General features: G+C 32.5%; 1 long non-coding RNA gene across 1 annotated transcript in view; it reads left to right on the plus strand.

Annotated features, from left to right (window-relative positions):
• The window catches only part of LOC135574168 (uncharacterized), a 100,344-nt gene that overhangs the window by 81,583 nt on the left and 620 nt on the right, over positions 1-18,141 (plus strand). The window lies entirely within an intron of this gene.

An 18,141-nucleotide genomic window follows, 5' to 3' on the forward strand; every position in this document is an offset into this window, starting at 1 on the left:
ATGAATACAGTATAGAGTTACTGCTGCTGTTCATGTGTTTAATATGAATACAGTATAGAGTTACTGCTGCTGTTCTTCATGTGTTTAATATGAATACAGTATAGAGTTACTGCTGCTGTTCCTTCATGTGTTTAATATGAATACAGTATAGAGTTACTGCTGCTGTTCTTCATGTGTTTAATATGAATACAGTATAGAGTTACTGCTGCTGTTCTTCATGTGTTTAATATGAATACAGTATAGAGTTACTGCTGCTGTTCTTCATGTGTTTAATATGAATACAGTATAGAGTTACTGCTGCTGTTCTTCATGTGTTTAATATGAATACAGTATAGAGTTACTGCTGCTGTTCATGTGTTTAATATGAATACAGTATAGAGTTACTGCTGCTGTTCTTCATGTGTTTAATATGAATACAGTATAGAGTTACTGCTGCTGTTCTTCATGTGTTTAATATGAATACAGTATAGAGTTACTGCTGCTGTTCTTCATGTGTTTAATATGAATACAGTATAGAGTTACTGCTGCTGTTCTTCATGTGTTTAATATGAATACAGTATAGAGTTACTGCTGCTGTTCTTCATGTGTTTAATATGAATACAGTATAGAGTTACTGCTGCTGTTCTTCATGTGTTTAATATGAATACAGTATAGAGTTACTGCTGCTGTTCTTCATGTGTTTAATATGAATACAGTATAGAGTTACTGCTGCTGTTCTTCATGTGTTTAATATGAATACAGTATAGAGTTACTGCTGCTGTTCTTCATGTGTTTAATATGAATACAGTATAGAGTTACTGCTGCTGTTCTTCATGTGTTTAATATGAATACAGTATAGAGTTACTGCTGCTGTTCTTCATGTGTTTAATATGAATACAGTATAGAGTTACTGCTGCTGTTCATGTGTTTAATATGAATACAGTATAGAGTTACTGCTGCTGTTCTTCATGTGTTTAATATGAATACAGTATAGAGTTACTGCTGCTGTTCTTCATGTGTTTAATATGAATACAGTATAGAGTTACTGCTGCTGTTCTTCATGTGTTTAATATGAATACAGTATAGAGTTACTGCTGCTGTTCTTCATGTGTTTAATATGAATACAGTATAGAGTTACTGCTGCTGTTCTTCATGTGTTTAATATGAATACAGTATAGAGTTACTGCTGCTGTTCTTCATGTGTTTAATATGAATACAGTATAGAGTTACTGCTGCTGTTCTTCATGTGTTTAATATGAATACAGTATAGAGTTACTGCTGCTGTTCTTCATGTGTTTAATATGAATACAGTATAGAGTTACTGCTGCTGTTCTTCATGTGTTTAATATGAATACAGTATAGAGTTACTGCTGCTGTTCTTCATGTGTTTAATATGAATACAGTATAGAGTTACTGCTGCTGTTCTTCATGTGTTTAATATGAATACAGTATAGAGTTACTGCTGCTGTTCTTCATGTGTTTAATATGAATACAGTATAGAGTTACTGCTGCTGTTCTTCATGTGTTTAATATGAATACAGTATAGAGTTACTGCTGCTGTTCTTCATGTGTTTAATATGAATACAGTATAGAGTTACTGCTGCTGTTCTTCATGTGTTTAATATGAATACAGTATAGAGTTACTGCTGCTGTTCTTCATGTGTTTAATATGAATACAGTATAGAGTTACTGCTGCTGTTCTTCATGTGTTTAATATGAATACAGTATAGAGTTACTGCTGCTGTTCATGTGTTTAATATGAATACAGTATAGAGTTACTGCTGCTGTTCTTCATGTGTTTAATATGAATACAGTATAGAGTTACTGCTGCTGTTCTTCATGTGTTTAATATGAATACAGTATAGAGTTACTGCTGCTGTTCTTCATGTGTTTAATATGAATACAGTATAGAGTTACTGCTGCTGTTCTTCATGTGTTTAATATGAATACAGTATAGAGTTACTGCTGCTGTTCTTCATGTGTTTAATATGAATACAGTATAGAGTTACTGCTGCTGTTCTTCATGTGTTTAATATGAATACAGTATAGAGTTACTGCTGCTGTTCTTCATGTGTTTAATATGAATACAGTATAGAGTTACTGCTGCTGTTCTTCATGTGTTTAATATGAATACAGTATAGAGTTACTGCTGCTGTTCTTCATGTGTTTAATATGAATACAGTATAGAGTTACTGCTGCTGTTCTTCATGTGTTTAATATGAATACAGTATAGAGTTACTGCTGCTGTTCTTCATGTGTTTAATATGAATACAGTATAGAGTTACTGCTGCTGTTCTTCATGTGTTTAATATGAATACAGTATAGAGTTACTGCTGCTGTTCTTCATGTGTTTAATATGAATACAGTATAGAGTTACTGCTGCTGTTCTTCATGTGTTTAATATGAATACAGTATAGAGTTACTGCTGCTGTTCATGTGTTTAATATGAATACAGTATAGAGTTACTGCTGCTGTTCTTCATGTGTTTAATATGAATACAGTATAGAGTTACTGCTGCTGTTCTTCATGTGTTTAATATGAATACAGTATAGAGTTACTGCTGCTGTTCTTCATGTGTTTAATATGAATACAGTATAGAGTTACTGCTGCTGTTCTTCATGTGTTTAATATGAATACAGTATAGAGTTACTGCTGCTGTTATGAATACTTCATTACTGTGTTTCTTCAAATATGAATACAGTATAGAGTTACTGCTGCTGTTCTTCATGTGTTTAATATGAATACAGTATAGAGTTACTGCTGCTGTTCTTCATGTGTTTAATATGAATACAGTATAGAGTTACTGCTGCTGTTCATGTGTTTAATATGAATACAGTATAGAGTTACTGCTGCTGTTCATGTGTTTAATATGAATACAGTATAGAGTTACTGCTGCTGTTCTTCATGTGTTTAATATGAATACAGTATAGAGTTACTGCTGCTGTTCTTCATGTGTTTAATATGAATACAGTATAGAGTTACTGCTGCTGTTCTTCATGTGTTTAATATGAATACAGTATAGAGTTACTGCTGTTGTTCATGTGTTTAATATGAATACAGTATAGAGTTACTGCTGCTGTTCTTCATGTGTTTAATATGAATACAGTATAGAGTTACTGCTGCTGTTCTTCATGTGTTTAATATGAATACAGTATAGAGTTACTGCTGCTGTTCTTCATGTGTTTAATATGAATACAGTATAGAGTTACTGCTGCTGTTCTTCATGTTTTAATATGAATACAGTATAGAGTTACTGCTGCTGTTCTTCATGTGTTTAATATGAATACAGTATAGAGTTACTGCTGCTGTTCTTCATGTGTTTAATATGAATACAGTATAGAGTTACTGCTGCTGTTCTTCATGTGTTTAATATGAATACAGTATAGAGTTACTGCTGCTGTTCTTCATGTGTTTAATATGAATACAGTATAGAGTTACTGCTGCTGTTCTTCATGTGTTTAATATGAATACAGTATAGAGTTACTGCTGCTGTTCTTCATGTGTTTAATATGAATACAGTATAGAGTTACTGCTGCTGTTCTTCATGTGTTTAATATGAATACAGTATAGAGTTACTGCTGTTTCTTCATGTGTTTAATATGAATACAGTATAGAGTTACTGCTGCTGTTCTTCATGTGTTTAATATGAATACAGTATAGAGTTACTGCTGCTGTTCTTCATGTGTTTAATATGAATACAGTATAGAGTTACTGCTGCTGTTCTTCATGTGTTTAATATGAATACAGTATAGAGTTACTGCTGCTGTTCTTCATGTGTTTAATATGAATACAGTATAGAGTTACTGCTGCTGTTCTTCATGTGTTTAATATGAATACAGTATAGAGTTACTGCTGCTGTTCTTCATGTGTTTAATATGAATACAGTATAGAGTTACTGCTGCTGTTCTTCATGTGTTTAATATGAATACAGTATAGAGTTACTGCTGCTGTTCTTCATGTGTTTAATATGAATACAGTATAGAGTTACTGCTGCTGTTCTTCATGTGTTTAATATGAATACAGTATAGAGTTACTGCTGCTGTTCTTCATGTGTTTAATATGAATACAGTATAGAGTTACTGCTGCTGTTCTTCATGTGTTTAATATGAATACAGTATAGAGTTACTGCTGCTGTTCTTCATGTGTTTAATATGAATACAGTATAGAGTTACTGCTGCTGTTCTTCATGTGTTTAATATGAATACAGTATAGAGTTACTGCTGCTGTTCTTCATGTGTTTAATATGAATACAGTATAGAGTTACTGCTGCTGTTCTTCATGTGTTTAATATGAATACAGTATAGAGTTACTGCTGCTGTTCTTCATGTGTTTAATATGAATACAGTATAGAGTTACTGCTGCTGTTCTTCATGTGTTTAATATGAATACAGTATAGAGTTACTGCTGCTGTTCATGTGTTTAATATGAATACAGTATAGAGTTACTGCTGCTGTTCTTCATGTGTTTAATATGAATACAGTATAGAGTTACTGCTGCTGTTCTTCATGTGTTTAATATGAATACAGTATAGAGTTACTGCTGCTGTTCTTCATGTGTTTAATATGAATACAGTATAGAGTTACTGCTGCTGTTCTTCATGTGTTTAATATGAATACAGTATAGAGTTACTGCTGCTGTTCTTCATGTGTTTAATATGAATACAGTATAGAGTTACTGCTGCTGTTCTTCATGTGTTTAATATGAATACAGTATAGAGTTACTGCTGCTGTTCTTCATGTGTTTAATATGAATACAGTATAGAGTTACTGCTGCTGTTCATGTGTTTAATATGAATACAGTATAGAGTTACTGCTGCTGTTCTTCATGTGTTTAATATGAATACAGTATAGAGTTACTGCTGCTGTTCTTCATGTGTTTAATATGAATACAGTATAGAGTTACTGCTGCTGTTCTTCATGTGTTTAATATGAATACAGTATAGAGTTACTGCTGCTGTTCTTCATGTGTTTAATATGAATACAGTATAGAGTTACTGCTGCTGTTCTTCATGTGTTTAATATGAATACAGTATAGAGTTACTGCTGCTGTTCTTCATGTGTTTAATATGAATACAGTATAGAGTTACTGCTGCTGTTCTTCATGTGTTTAATATGAATACAGTATAGAGTTACTGCTGCTGTTCTTCATGTGTTTAATATGAATACAGTATAGAGTTACTGCTGCTGTTCTTCATGTGTTTAATATGAATACAGTATAGAGTTACTGCTGCTGTTCTTCATGTGTTTAATATGAATACAGTATAGAGTTACTGCTGCTGTTCTTCATGTGTTTAATATGAATACAGTATAGAGTTACTGCTGCTGTTCTTCATGTGTTTAATATGAATACAGTATAGAGTTACTGCTGTTCTTCATGTGTTTAATATGAATACAGTATAGAGTTACTGCTGCTGTTCTTCATGTGTTTAATATGAATACAGTATAGAGTTACTGCTGCTGTTCTTCATGTGTTTAATATGAATACAGTATAGAGTTACTGCTGCTGTTCTTCATGTGTTTAATATGAATACAGTATAGAGTTACTGCTGCTGTTCTTCATGTGTTTAATATGAATACAGTATAGAGTTACTGCTGCTGTTCTTCATGTGTTTAATATGAATACAGTATAGAGTTACTGCTGCTGTTCTTCATGTGTTTAATATGAATACAGTATAGAGTTACTGCTGCTGTTCTTCATGTGTTTAATATGAATACAGTATAGAGTTACTGCTGCTGTTCTTCATGTGTTTAATATGAATACAGTATAGAGTTACTGCTGCTGTTCTTCATGTGTTTAATATGAATACAGTATAGAGTTACTGCTGCTGTTCTTCATGTGTTTAATATGAATACAGTATAGAGTTACTGCTGCTGTTCTTCATGTGTTTAATATGAATACAGTATAGAGTTACTGCTGCTGTTCTTCATGTGTTTAATATGAATACAGTATAGAGTTACTGCTGCTGTTCTTCATGTGTTTAATATGAATACAGTATAGAGTTACTGCTGCTGTTCTTCATGTGTTTAATATGAATACAGTATAGAGTTACTGCTGCTGTTCTTCATGTGTTTAATATGAATACAGTATAGAGTTACTGCTGCTGTTCATGTGTTTAATATGAATACAGTATAGAGTTACTGCTGCTGTTCTTCATGTGTTTAATATGAATACAGTATAGAGTTACTGCTGCTGTTCTTCATGTGTTTAATATGAATACAGTATAGAGTTACTGCTGCTGTTCTTCATGTGTTTAATATGAATACAGTATAGAGTTACTGCTGCTGTTCTTCATGTGTTTAATATGAATACAGTATAGAGTTACTGCTGCTGTTCTTCATGTGTTTAATATGAATACAGTATAGAGTTACTGCTGCTGTTCTTCATGTGTTTAATATGAATACAGTATAGAGTTACTGCTGCTGTTCTTCATGTGTTTAATATGAATACAGTATAGAGTTACTGCTGCTGTTCTTCATGTGTTTAATATGAATACAGTATAGAGTTACTGCTGCTGTTCTTCATGTGTTTAATATGAATACAGTATAGAGTTACTGCTGCTGTTCTTCATGTGTTTAATATGAATACAGTATAGAGTTACTGCTGCTGTTCTTCATGTGTTTAATATGAATACAGTATAGAGTTACTGCTGCTGTTCTTCATGTGTTTAATATGAATACAGTATAGAGTTACTGCTGCTGTTCTTCATGTGTTTAATATGAATACAGTATAGAGTTACTGCTGCTGTTCTTCATGTGTTTAATATGAATACAGTATAGAGTTACTGCTGCTCTTCATGTGTTTAATATGAATACAGTATAGAGTTACTGCTGCTGTTCTTCATGTGTTTAATATGAATACAGTATAGAGTTACTGCTGCTGTTCTTCATGTGTTTAATATGAATACAGTATAGAGTTACTGCTGCTGTTCTTCATGTGTTTAATATGAATACAGTATAGAGTTACTGCTGTTCTTCATGTGTTTAATATGAATACAGTATAGAGTTACTGCTGCTGTTCTTCATGTGTTTAATATGAATACAGTATAGAGTTACTGCTGCTGTTCTTCATGTGTTTAATATGAATACAGTATAGAGTTACTGCTGCTGTTCTTCATGTGTTTAATATGAATACAGTATAGAGTTACTGAATACTATAGCTGTTCATGTGTTTAATATGAATACAGTATAGAGTTACTGCTGCTGTTCTTCATGTGTTTAATATGAATACAGTATAGAGTTACTGCTGCTGTTCTTCATGTGTTTAATATGAATACAGTATAGAGTTACTGCTGCTGTTCTTCATGTGTTTAATATGAATACAGTATAGAGTTACTGCTGCTGTTCTTCATGTGTTTAATATGAATACAGTATAGAGTTACTGCTGCTGTTCTTCATGTGTTTAATATGAATACAGTATAGAGTTACTGCTGCTGTTCTTCATGTGTTTAATATGAATACAGTATAGAGTTACTGCTGCTGTTCTTCATGTGTTTAATATGAATACATGTATAGAGTTACTGCTGCTGTTCTTCATGTGTTTAATATGAATACAGTATAGAGTTACTGCTGCTGTTCTTCATGTGTTTAATATGAATACAGTATAGAGTTACTGCTGCTGTTCTTCATGTGTTTAATATGAATACAGTATAGAGTTACTGCTGCTGTTCTTCATGTGTTTAATATGAATACAGTATAGAGTTACTGCTGCTGTTCTTCATGTGTTTAATATGAATACAGTATAGAGTTACTGCTGCTGTTCTTCATGTGTTTAATATGAATACAGTATAGAGTTACTGCTGCTGTTCTTCATGTGTTTAATATGAATACAGTATAGAGTTACTGCTGCTGTTCTTCATGTGTTTAATATGAATACAGTATAGAGTTACTGCTGCTGTTCTTCATGTGTTTAATATGAATACAGTATAGAGTTACTGCTGCTGTTCTTCATGTGTTTAATATGAATACAGTATAGAGTTACTGCTGCTGTTCTTCATGTGTTTAATATGAATACAGTATAGAGTTACTGCTGCTGTTCTTCATGTGTTTAATATGAATACAGTATAGAGTTACTGCTGCTGTTCTTCATGTGTTTAATATGAATACAGTATAGAGTTACTGCTGCTGTTCTTCATGTGTTTAATATGAATACAGTATAGAGTTACTGCTGCTGTTCTTCATGTGTTTAATATGAATACAGTATAGAGTTACTGCTGCTGTTCTTCATGTGTTTAATATGAATACAGTATAGAGTTACTGCTGCTGTTCTTCATGTGTTTAATATGAATACAGTATAGAGTTACTGCTGCTGTTCTTCATGTGTTTAATATGAATACAGTATAGAGTTACTGCTGCTGTTCTTCATGTGTTTAATATGAATACAGTATAGAGTTACTGCTGCTGTTCTTCATGTGTTTAATATGAATACAGTATAGAGTTACTGCTGCTGTTCTTCATGTGTTTAATATGAATACAGTATAGAGTTACTGCTGTTCTTCATGTGTTTAATATGAATACAGTATAGAGTTACTGCTGCTGTTCTTCATGTGTTTAATATGAATACAGTATAGAGTTACTGCTGCTGTTCTTCATGTGTTTAATATGAATACAGTATAGAGTTACTGCTGTTCTTCATGTGTTTAATATGAATACAGTATAGAGTTACTGCTGCTGTTCTTCATGTGTTTAATATGAATACAGTATAGAGTTACTGCTGCTGTTCTTCATGTGTTTAATATGAATACAGTATAGAGTTACTGCTGCTGTTCATGTGTTTAATATGAATACAGTATAGAGTTACTGCTGCTGTTCTTCATGTGTTTAATATGAATACAGTATAGAGTTACTGCTGCTGTTCTTCATGTGTTTAATATGAATACAGTATAGAGTTACTGCTGCTGTTCTTCATGTGTTTAATATGAATACAGTATAGAGTTACTGCTGCTGTTCTTCATGTGTTTAATATGAATACAGTATAGAGTTACTGCTGCTGTTCTTCATGTGTTTAATATGAATACAGTATAGAGTTACTGCTGCTGTTCTTCATGTGTTTAATATGAATACAGTATAGAGTTACTGCTGCTGTTCTTCATGTGTTTAATATGAATACAGTATAGAGTTACTGCTGCTGTTCTTCATGTGTTTAATATGAATACAGTATAGAGTTACTGCTGTTCTTCATGTGTTTAATATGAATACAGTATAGAGTTACTGCTGCTGTTCTTCATGTGTTTAATATGAATACAGTATAGAGTTACTGCTGCTGTTCTTCATGTGTTTAATATGAATACAGTATAGAGTTACTGCTGCTGTTCTTCATGTGTTTAATATGAATACAGTATAGAGTTACTGCTGCTGTTCTTCATGTGTTTAATATGAATACAGTATAGAGTTACTGCTGCTGTTCTTCATGTGTTTAATATGAATACAGTATAGAGTTACTGCTGCTGTTCTTCATGTGTTTAATATGAATACAGTATAGAGTTACTGCTGCTGTTCTTCATGTGTTTAATATGAATACAGTATAGAGTTACTGCTGCTGTTCTTCATGTGTTTAATATGAATACAGTATAGAGTTACTGCTGCTGTTCTTCATGTGTTTAATATGAATACAGTATAGAGTTACTGCTGCTGTTCTTCATGTGTTTAATATGAATACAGTATAGAGTTACTGCTGCTGTTCTTCATGGTTTAATATGAATACAGTATAGAGTTACTGCTGCTGTTCTTCATGTGTTTAATATGAATACAGTATAGAGTTACTGCTGCTGTTCTTCATGTGTTTAATATGAATACAGTATAGAGTTACTGCTGCTGTTCTTCATGTGTTTAATATGAATACAGTATAGAGTTACTGCTGCTGTTCTTCATGTGTTTAATATGAATACAGTATAGAGTTACTGCTGCTGTTCTTCATGTGTTTAATATGAATACAGTATAGAGTTACTGCTGCTGTTCTTCATGTGTTTAATATGAATACAGTATAGAGTTACTGCTGCTGTTCTTCATGTGTTTAATATGAATACAGTATAGAGTTACTGCTGCTGTTCTTCATGTGTTTAATATGAATACAGTATAGAGTTACTGCTGCTGTTCTTCATGTGTTTAATATGAATACAGTATAGAGTTACTGCTGCTGTTCTTCATGTGTTTAATATGAATACAGTATAGAGTTACTGCTGCTGTTCTTCATGTGTTTAATATGAATACAGTATAGAGTTACTGCTGCTGTTCTTCATGTGTTTAATATGAATACAGTATAGAGTTACTGCTGCTGTTCTTCATGTGTTTAATATGAATACAGTATAGAGTTACTGCTGCTGTTCTTCATGTGTTTAATATGAATACAGTATAGAGTTACTGCTGCTGTTCTTCATGTGTTTAATATGAATACAGTATAGAGTTACTGCTGCTGTTCTTCATGTGTTTAATATGAATACAGTATAGAGTTACTGCTGCTGTTCTTCATGTGTTTAATATGAATACAGTATAGAGTTACTGCTGCTGTTCTTCATGTGTTTAATATGAATACAGTATAGAGTTACTGCTGCTGTTCATGTGTTTAATATGAATACAGTATAGAGTTACTGCTGCTGTTCTTCATGTGTTTAATATGAATACAGTATAGAGTTACTGCTGCTGTTCTTCATGTGTTTAATATGAATACAGTATAGAGTTACTGCTGCTGTTCTTCATGTGTTTAATATGAATACAGTATAGAGTTACTGCTGCTGTTCTTCATGTGTTTAATATGAATACAGTATAGAGTTACTGCTGCTGTTCTTCATGTGTTTAATATGAATACAGTATAGAGTTACTGCTGCTGTTCTTCATGTGTTTAATATGAATACAGTATAGAGTTACTGCTGCTGTTCATGTGTTTAATATGAATACAGTATAGAGTTACTGCTGCTGTTCTTCATGTGTTTAATATGAATACAGTATAGAGTTACTGCTGTTCTTCATGTGTTTAATATGAATACAGTATAGAGTTACTGCTGCTGTTCTTCATGTGTTTAATATGAATACAGTATAGAGTTACTGCTGCTGTTCTTCATGTGTTTAATATGAATACAGTATAGAGTTACTGCTGCTGTTCTTCATGTGTTTAATATGAATACAGTATAGAGTTACTGCTGCTGTTCATGTGTTTAATATGAATACAGTATAGAGTTACTGCTGCTGTTCTTCATGTGTTTAATATGAATACAGTATAGAGTTACTGCTGCTGTTCTTCATGTGTTTAATATGAATACAGTATAGAGTTACTGCTGCTGTTCTTCATGTGTTTAATATGAATACAGTATAGAGTTACTGCTGCTGTTCTTCATGTGTTTAATATGAATACAGTATAGAGTTACTGCTGCTGTTCTTCATGTGTTTAATATGAATACAGTATAGAGTTACTGCTGCTGTTCTTCATGTGTTTAATATGAATACAGTATAGAGTTACTGCTGCTGTTCTTCATGTGTTTAATATGAATACAGTATAGAGTTACTGCTGCTGTTCTTCATGTGTTTAATATGAATACAGTATAGAGTTACTGCTGCTGTTCTTCATGTGTTTAATATGAATACAGTATAGAGTTACTGCTGCTGTTCTTCATGTGTTTAATATGAATACAGTATAGAGTTACTGCTGCTGTTCTTCATGTGTTTAATATGAATACAGTATAGAGTTACTGCTGCTGTTCTTCATGTGTTTAATATGAATACAGTATAGAGTTACTGCTGCTGTTCTTCATGTGTTTAATATGAATACAGTATAGAGTTACTGCTGCTGTTCTTCATGTGTTTAATATGAATACAGTATAGAGTTACTGCTGCTGTTCTTCATGTGTTTAATATGAATACAGTATAGAGTTACTGCTGCTGTTCTTCATGTGTTTAATATGAATACAGTATAGAGTTACTGCTGCTGTTCTTCATGTGTTTAATATGAATACAGTATAGAGTTACTGCTGCTGTTCTTCATGTGTTTAATATGAATACAGTATAGAGTTACTGCTGCTGTTCTTCATGTGTTTAATATGAATACAGTATAGAGTTACTGCTGCTGTTCTTCATGTGTTTAATATGAATACAGTATAGAGTTACTGCTGCTGTTCTTCATGTGTTTAATATGAATACAGTATAGAGTTACTGCTGCTGTTCTTCATGTGTTTAATATGAATACAGTATAGAGTTACTGCTGCTGTTCTTCATGTGTTTAATATGAATACAGTATAGAGTTACTGCTGCTGTTCTTCATGTGTTTAATATGAATACAGTATAGAGTTACTGCTGCTGTTCTTCATGTGTTTAATATGAATACAGTATAGAGTTACTGCTGCTGTTCTTCATGTGTTTAATATGAATACAGTATAGAGTTACTGCTGTTCTTCATGTGTTTAATATGAATACAGTATAGAGTTACTGCTGCTGTTCTTCATGTGTTTAATATGAATACAGTATAGAGTTACTGCTGCTGTTCTTCATGTGTTTTAATATGAATACAGTATAGAGTTACTGCTGCTGTTCTTCATGTGTTTAATATGAATACAGTATAGAGTTACTGCTGCTGTTCTTCATGTTTTAATATGAATACAGTATAGAGTTACTGCTGCTGTTCTTCATGTGTTTAATATGAATACAGTATAGAGTTACTGCTGCTGTTCTTCATGTGTTTAATATGAATACAGTATAGAGTTACTGCTGCTGTTCTTCATGTGTTTAATATGAATACAGTATAGAGTTACTGCTGCTGTTCTTCATGTGTTTAATATGAATACAGTATAGAGTTACTGCTGCTGTTCTTCATGTGTTTAATATGAATACAGTATAGAGTTACTGCTGCTGTTCATGTGTTTAATATGAATACAGTATAGAGTTACTGCTGCTGTTCTTCATGTGTTTAATATGAATACAGTATAGAGTTACTGCTGCTGTTCTTCATGTGTTTAATATGAATACAGTATAGAGTTACTGCTGCTGTTCTTCATGTGTTTAATATGAATACAGTATAGAGTTACTGCTGCTGTTCTTCATGTGTTTAATATGAATACAGTATAGAGTTACTGCTGCTGTTCTTCATGTGTTTAATATGAATACAGTATAGAGTTACTGCTGCTGTTCTTCATGTGTTTAATATGAATACAGTATAGAGTTACTGCTGCTGTTCTTCATGTGTTTAATATGAATACAGTATAGAGTTACTGCTGCTGTTCTTCATGTGTTTAATATGAATACAGTATAGAGTTACTGCTGCTGTTCTTCATGTGTTTAATATGAATACAGTATAGAGTTACTGCTGTTCTTCATGTGTTTAATATGAATACAGTATAGAGTTACTGCTGTTCTTCATGTGTTTAATATGAATACAGTATAGAGTTACTGCTGCTGTTCTTCATGTGTTTAATATGAATACAGTATAGAGTTACTGCTGCTGTTCTTCATGTGTTTAATATGAATACAGTATAGAGTTACTGCTGCTGTTCATGTGTTTAATATGAATACAGTATAGAATTACTGCTGCTGTTCTTCATGTGTTTAATATGAATACAGTATAGAGTTACTGCTGCTGTTTCATGTGTTTAATATGAATACAGTATAGAGTTACTGCTGCTGTTCTTCATGTGTTTAATATGAATACAGTATAGAGTTACTGCTGCTGTTCTTCATGTGTTTAATATGAATACAGTATAGAGTTACTGCTGCTGTTCTTCATGTGTTTAATATGAATACAGTATAGAGTTACTGCTGCTGTTCTTCATGTGTTTAATATGAATACAGTATAGAGTTACTGCTGCTGTTCTTCATGTGTTTAATATGAATACAGTATAGAGTTACTGCTGCTGTTCTTCATGTGTTTAATATGAATACAGTATAGAGTTACTGCTGCTGTTCTTCATGTGTTTAATATGAATACAGTATAGAGTTACTGCTGCTGTTCTTCATGTGTTTAATATGAATACAGTATAGAGTTACTGCTGCTGTTCTATTTACTGCTGTGTGTTTAATATGAATACAGTATAGAGTTACTGCTGCTGTTCTTCATGTGTTTAATATGAATACAGTATAGAGTTACTGCTGCTGTTCTTCATGTGTTTAATATGAATACAGTATAGAGTTACTGCTGCTGTTCATGTGTTTAATATGAATACAGTATAGAGTTACTGCTGCTGTTCTTCATGTGTTTAATATGAATACAGTATAGAGTTACTGCTGCTGTTCTTCATGTGTTTAATATGAATACAGTATAGAGTTACTGCTGCTGTTCTTCATGTGTTTAATATGAATACAGTATAGAGTTACTGCTGCTGTTCTTCATGTGTTTAATATGAATACAGTATAGAGTTACTGCTGCTGTTCATTTGTTTAATATGAATACAGTATAGAGTTACTGCTGCTGTTCTTCATGTGTTTAATATGAATACAGTATAGAGTTACTGCTGCTGTTCTTCATGTGTTTAATATGAATACAGTATAGAGTTACTGCTGCTGTTCTTCATGTGTTTAATATGAATACAGTATAGAGTTACTGCTGCTGTTCTTCATGTGTTTAATATGAATACAGTATAGAGTTACTGCTGCTGTTCATGTGTTTAATATGAATACAGTATAGAGTTACTGCTGCTGTTCTTCATGTGTTTAATATGAATACAGTATAGAGTTACTGCTGCTGTTCTTCATGTGTTTAATATGAATACAGTATAGAGTTACTGCTGCTGTTCTTCATGTGTTTAATATGAATACAGTATAGAGTTACTGCTGCTGTTCTTCATGTGTTTAATATGAATACAGTATAGAGTTACTGCTGCTGTTCTTCATGTGTTTAATATGAATACAGTATAGAGTTACTGCTGCTGTTCATGTGTTTAATATGAATACAGTATAGAGTTACTGCTGCTGTTCTTCATGTGTTTAATATGAATACAGTATAGAGTTACTGCTGCTGTTCTTCATGTGTTTAATATGAATACAGTATAGAGTTACTGCTGCTGTTCTTCATGTGTTAATATGAATACAGTATAGAGTTACTGCTGCTGTTCTTCATGTGTTTAATATGAATACAGTATAGAGTTATGCATGCTTTTCTTCATGTGTTTAATATGAATACAGTATAGAGTTACTGCTGCTGTTCATGTGTTTAATATGAATACAGTATAGAGTTACTGCTGCTGTTCTTCATGTGTTTAATATGAATACAGTATAGAGTTACTACTGCTGTTCTTCATGTGTTTAATATGAATACAGTATAGAGTTACTGCTGCTGTTCATGTGTTTAATATGAATACAGTATAGAGTTACTGCTGCTGTTCTTCGTGTGTTTAATATGAATACAGTATAGAGTTACTGCTGCTGTTCTTCATGTGTTTAATATGAATACAGTATAGAGTTACTGCTGCTGTTCTTCATGTGTTTAATATGAATACAGTATAGAGTTACTGCTGCTGTTCTTCATGTGTTTAATATGAATACAGTATAGAGTTACTGCTGCTGTTCTTCATGTGTTTAATATGAATACAGTATAGAGTTACTGCTGCTGTTCTTCATGTGTTTAATATGAATACAGTATAGAGTTACTGCTGCTGTTCTTCATGTGTTTAATATGAATACAGTATAGAGTTACTGCTGCTGTTCTTCATGTGTTTAATATGAATACAGTATAGAGTTACTGCTGCTGTTCATGTGTTTAATATGAATACAGTATAGAGTTACTGCTGCTGTTCATGTTTAATATGAATACAGTATAGAGTTACTGCTGCTGTTCATGTTTAATATGAATACAGTATAGAGTTACTGCTGCTGTTCATGTTTAATATGAATACAGTATAGAGTTACTGCTGCTGTTCATGTGTTTAATATGAATACAGTATAGAGTTACTGCTGCTGTTCTTCATGTGTTTAATATGAATACAGTATAGAGTTACTGCTGCTGTTCTTCATGTGTTTAATATGAATACAGTATAGAGTTACTGCTGCTGTTCTTCATGTGTTTAATATGAATACAGTATAGAGTTACTGCTGCTGTTCATGTGTTTAATATGAATACAGTATAGAGTTACTGCTGCTGTTCTTCATGTGTTTAATATGAATACAGTATAGGAGTTACTGCTGCTGTTCTTCATGTGTTTTAATATGAATACAGTATAGAGTTACTGCTGCTGTTCTTCATATGTTTAATATGAATACAGTATAGAGTTACTGCTGCTGTTCTTCATGTGTTTAATATGAATACAGTATAGAGTTACTGCTGCTGTTCTTCATGTGTTTAATATGAATACAGTATAGAGTTACTGCTGCTGTTCTTCATGTGTTTAATATGAATACAGTATAGAGTTACTGCTGCTGTTCTTCATGTGTTTAATATGAATACAGTATAGAGTTACTGCTGCTGTTCTTCATGTGTTTAATATGAATACAGTATAGAGTTACTGCTGCTGTTCTTCATGTGTTTAATATGAATACAGTATAGAGTTACTGCTGCTGTTCTTCATGTGTTTAATATGAATACAGTATAGAGTTACTGCTGCTGTTCTTCATGTGTTTAATATGAATACAGTATAGAGTTACTGCTGCTGTTCTTCATGTGTTTAATATGAATACAGTATAGAGTTACTGCTGCTGTTCTTCATGTGTTTAATATGAATACAGTATAGAGTTACTGCTGCTGTTCTTCATGTGTTTAATATGAATACAGTATAGAGTTACTGCTGCTGTTCATGTGTTTAATATGAATACAGTATAGAGTTACTGCTGCTGTTCTTCATGTGTTTAATATGAATACAGTATAGAGTTACTGCTGCTGTTCTTCATGTGTTTAATATGAATACAGTATAGAGTTACTGCTGCTGTTCTTCATGTGTTTAATATGAATACAGTATAGAGTTACTGCTGCTGTTCTTCATGTGTTTAATATGAATACAGTATAGAGTTACTGCTGCTGTTCTTCATGTGTTTAATATGAATACAGTATAGAGTTACTGCTGCTGTTCTTCATGTGTTTAATATGAATACAGTATAGAGTTACTGCTGCTGTTCTTCATGTGTTTAATATGAATACAGTATAGAGTTACTGCTGCTGTTCTTCATGTGTTTAATATGAATACAGTATAGAGTTACTGCTGCTGTTCTTCATGTGTTTAATATGAATACAGTATAGAGTTACTGCTGCTGTTCTTCATGTGTTTAATATGAATACAGTATAGAGTTACTGCTGCTGTTCTTCATGTGTTTAATATGAATACAGTATAGAGTTACTGCTGCTGTTCTTCATGTGTTTAATATGAATACAGTATAGAGTTACTGCTGCTGTTCTTCATGTGTTTAATATGAATACAGTATAGAGTTACTGCTGCTGTTCTTCATGTGTTTAATATGAATACAGTATAGAGTTACTGCTGCTGTTCTTCATGTGTTTAATATGAATACAGTATAGAGTTACTGCTGCTGTTCTTCATGTGTTTAATATGAATACAGTATAGAGTTACTGCTGCTGTTCTTCATGTGTTTAATATGAATACAGTATAGAGTTACTGCTGCTGTTCTTCATGTGTTTAATATGAATACAGTATAGAGTTACTGCTGCTGTTCTTCATGTGTTTAATATGAATACAGTATAGAGTTACTGCTGCTGTTCTTCATGTGTTTAATATGAATACAGTATAGAGTTACTGCTGCTGTTCTTCATGTGTTTAATATGAATACAGTATAGAGTTACTGCTGCTGTTCTTCATGTGTTTAATATGAATACAGTATAGAGTTACTGCTGCTGTTCTTCATGTGTTTAATATGAATACAGTATAGAGTTACTGCTGCTGTTCATGTGTTTAATATGAATACAGTATAGAGTTACTGCTGTTCTTCATGTGTTTAATATGAATACAGTATAGAGTTACTGCTGCTGTTCTTCATGTGTTTAATATGAATACAGTATAGAGTTACTGCTGCTGTTCTTCATGTGTTTAATATGAATACAGTATAGAGTTACTGCTGCTGTCTTCATGTGTTTAATATGAATACAGTATAGAGTTACTGCTGCTGTTCTTCATGTGTTTAATATGAATACAGTATAGAGTTACTGCTGCTGTTCTTCATGTGTTTAATATGAATACAGTATAGAGTTACTGCTGCTGTTCTTCATGTGTTTAATATGAATACAGTATAGAGTTACTGCTGCTGTTCA

Source organism: Oncorhynchus nerka, linkage group LG12 (assembly GCF_034236695.1).
Source record: "Oncorhynchus nerka isolate Pitt River linkage group LG12, Oner_Uvic_2.0, whole genome shotgun sequence".
Lineage (NCBI taxonomy): Eukaryota > Metazoa > Chordata > Actinopteri > Salmoniformes > Salmonidae > Oncorhynchus > Oncorhynchus nerka.